Genomic DNA, 3789 nt, shown 5'->3' on the forward strand with positions numbered 1-3789 from the left:
TCTAGTGGTGGGGGGAGGGGAGGGTGGTGGCCTCCGTGTAGTGTTGAAGCAGAAACTGGATGTCCACGGAAGGTGTTCCTGAATCACTCAAAGAGCTGGCCACAGCCCAGTCACTAGAAGACTTCTGGGTTTACTTCTAAGATTCTCTACTTCTGTGTGGTTGCCATAGGATTCTCAATAATTGGTAGGTAACTCATGGTAACAAAGTTTGTGTGTGGTTGGACGAGGTGGAGGTTGGACTGGCAAGCCCTAGGAAAAGTCTGGCTTCTAGGAAGACTGCTTGTATATGGTGGCACAACTGGAGGCTACCAGAGTCTCTGGCCTGGGATTCCCTAGTGTCTCTGCCCTTGCAGAGTCCCTTGGCCCTGCCTCGGGGGAAGAGAGAAAGAGAAGAGCACTGCAGACTTCTCTAGGCAGCACCTGGCCCTTGGGGAGGGAGTGAGTTACTTGCGATCTGAACTTGGAGCGCCTCTTGCCCACTTCACAAACTCCATTCTTGTCTCTACTCGTGCAAAATCCTTCATAAGCAATATAGGATATATACATTTTTACCACCTCTCCCTGTATTGGTTTCTTGTCTTTGTCAAGGTGCCTGCATGATCTGGTAATGTGGTTTCATCACACCTTGTGTGGCTTGGATTATCATCTGGAGGATGAAGAAATGGGGGTAGGCCATTCCCTCGATACAAAACACACAATAATTAAGCACCTGATGGCTCATGTCGTAAGATGGTTAGGAGTGGCAGCAGGTACACAGAGGAAAATGAGGTCCTTCCACTGCTTTCACCTGGAGACTGAGCTGGTGATACCAGAAGGAATCAGGCAACCATGCTTCCCTAATGCATCACACGTCCCCTAGGGGAACCGAAATGACTTTTGGTGTGAAGAAGAACATTCTTCTATCCTTAAGTGTGTTAGAAGTGTCTAATTAGTATATCAAATTTGTTTACTTAGGATGAGGCTAAAGAAATCACTTAAGTTAAAAGGGAAGTAGATTAGAAAAAATAACGGCTGTTATGAAGTGCTGCATGCCGAGGCTCATACTAAGTGCTTCCCAGGTAGTTCCTGGTTTGCTCTTCACAGCCACTGTAAGAGTTGAATTCCACTTTACATGAAACCAAAATAAAGCAAAGAAAATTTGCATAACTTGCCCAAATTCAAACAGTTGAAAGGGGCAGACCTGTCTGACTCCCAACAAACCCAGATCTGTGTGAATTTTTTTTGACCTCTGAACTTTTTATTGGCCTCCTGACCCCCAAAGGGTACCCTGCTTCTGCTGCCTCAACGCCTCAGAACTTTGGTGTCGTTGGTCTCAGACACCACCTTGCCGTCCACAGTCCTGCGGGTGATGGTCTTCTGGATGGTCTGCATGAAGCTGCTGCTGTCCAGGGCTTCACTGAGACTGAAGTCCTCCCCGTCTTCCAGCAGGCGACGGTAGGTGGCGATCTCAGCCTCCAGCTCGACCTTGACATTGAGCAGTGCCTCGTACTCCTGGGCCTGGCGCTGCCCCTCGGCCCGGGTCTGGGACAGCTCTGACTCCAGGTGCAGCAGGACCCCGTTGAGCTGCTCCATCTGTATCGCATAGCGGGTCTCGACCTCCCTCAGGCTGTTCTCCAAGCTGGCCTTCAGGTTTCTCATCGAGTCCAGGTTGATCTCTAAGGACTGGGCCGTACGTCTCAGCTCCGTGAGGGTCATCTCAGCCTCTCCTATCTCCGCGGTCTGTGTGGTGACCACTGTGGTGCTCTCCTCAATCTGCTGGGACCAGTACTTGTCCAGCTCCTCTCAGTTCTTCTGAGCCAGCTCGTCATACTGGGCCCGGATGTCTGCCATGATCTTGCTGAGGTCCTGAGATTTGGGGACATCCAACTCCACGGTCAACCCAGAGTTGGCAATTTGGTTTTGTAGACCCTTTACTTCCTCCTCATGGTTCTTCTTCATGAAGAGCAGCTCCTCCTTGAGAACCTCAATCTCTGTCTCCAGCTGCAGCCGAGTGACATTGGTGTCATCAATGACCTTGTGGAGCACATGGATGTCACTCTCCACAGACTGGCGCATGGCCAGCTCCGTTTCATACTTGACTCTGAAGTCATCAGCAGCAAGACAGGCATTGTCAATCTGCAGGACGATGCAGGCATTGTCCACAGAACTTGCAAAGATCTGAGCCTTCAGCTCCTCAATGGTCTTGAAGGAATGCCCCCAGTCTCTGACCTGGGGTCCCTTCTTCTCTAGGTGTTCCCGGATTCTCATCTCCAGTTTCTGATTATCAGCCTCCAGGCTCCTCACCCTCTCCAGGTAGGAGGCCAGGCGGTCATATTCAGGTCTTGCATGGTCTCCTTCTCGCCCTGGATGCCCCCTATGCTGGCCAGACCCCCGGCCATCCCCGAGGCCAGGCCCCCGGACCCCCAGCCGCCCCGGAAGCTGGTGGAGCGGGATACGGAGATCCGGGAGCCTGAGCCCCCGGCGCCTGCATAGACGCTAGCCACGCTGCTGACCGACCGGACCCGGTGGCTGGACGACCGCGCGGAGCCCAGGGACCGATAGTCGGAAGAGAAAGTGGAGTGGGTGGTGAAGCTCATGCTGTTTGGAGAGTAAGACGAGAGGCCAGGACTCAGGCTTGGGCCAGCAGATCTGTGTGAATTTAGAGTCTGGATTCCTCACCCCTTGAGACAGGGCTCTATAGAATGTCATCCCCACCCCTCCCCCGACAGAGGGGCTTTGTTTTTGCAGAACCCCAGCACCAAGTAGGGCCTTATTCAGTCTTCGTTGAATGGATGAATGAATGAATAAATAGCATGAAGTGGATGCTGATTCTGGCAAAAAATCCTAAATTGGTATGTATGCCTGATGCTTAAGAAACCCTGACCTAGTTTAATCATTTCAAAGTGTGTCCTCAGGAACTATCCTGGGGTTCAAGCCGCAAAAGAGCTTCAGGGTGCTGCTGTGAGGGTCGGGAGGCCAGCTTCAAGCCCATTCTTCCAACTCCCTCCATGGCAGCTCCCTTTTATCTAGTATGGCCCCTCTTCCCACTTTAGTTTTTTAAGAATTCTTTGCTCCTACCGCAATTAAAACAAGCAAAAGAAACAACAAAGCCAAAAACCAAAACCAAAACCAAAACCTCCCAGTGATCTAGTGCAATAATGTCACAATATGATGAAGAAATTGGGGCCCAGACAAGTTAAAGATTAAGAACGAAGTCAGACGTGAATCCTGTCTTTCTGACCCGTTGCCCAGTGCCTCTGTCATCACTCTGAGAAATGATGTTGGAAGCACATTGGAAAACACCCTTGTAATTCTGATGCTATGTCTTGTATGTAGAAAAGTAGCTGTAGGGACCAACCCTGGCCTACATAAAGACGCATTTTAAATGCTGGGTGTTTCCCTTTACAAAAATGTCTTAGGTGAGGCCAGTTCTCACCATTTGTTTCTACATAAAGAATAGGTAATTTGGAAGTACAAATTTAGGAGGAGTAGATGGAATTAGACCATCTGATTAAAAAAAATTTTTTAGGACACAATGTAGTATAATATATTGCTCAAATGAATGTAATTTAATAAATCACAATTCAAATCTTGAACATAGATAAAAGATAACATTATTACACAATACATGGTAAGTGCAAGATGAATTATAGACAAAAAGTGGCAAGTTCAGTGGGGGAAAGAAATTATTTCCGACTTGAGGGGCTTCAAGTCTCCGAGGTATTGGTAACACTCGAGGGGGCCTTGAAGGATTGGTGGGGTCCAGCCATTCCTGACAGAGGGAGGGGGAAGACTTTGGATGAGGTGGGT

The 3789-nt window shown here is 49.3% G+C and overlaps 1 pseudogene; it reads right to left on the reverse strand.

Moving 5' to 3' along the window:
- Positions 1–1228: 1228 nt before the first annotated feature.
- Positions 1229–2576, reverse strand: LOC112815277 (keratin, type I cytoskeletal 18 pseudogene; annotated as a pseudogene).
- Positions 2577–3789: the final 1213 nt, after the last annotated feature.

The sequence above is a fragment of the Callorhinus ursinus genome, unplaced genomic scaffold, assembly GCF_003265705.2.
Source record: "Callorhinus ursinus isolate GAN/ISIS: 27379988/994484 unplaced genomic scaffold, GSC_fseal_2.0 scaffold6, whole genome shotgun sequence".
In the NCBI taxonomy this organism is placed as follows: domain Eukaryota; kingdom Metazoa; phylum Chordata; class Mammalia; order Carnivora; family Otariidae; genus Callorhinus; species Callorhinus ursinus.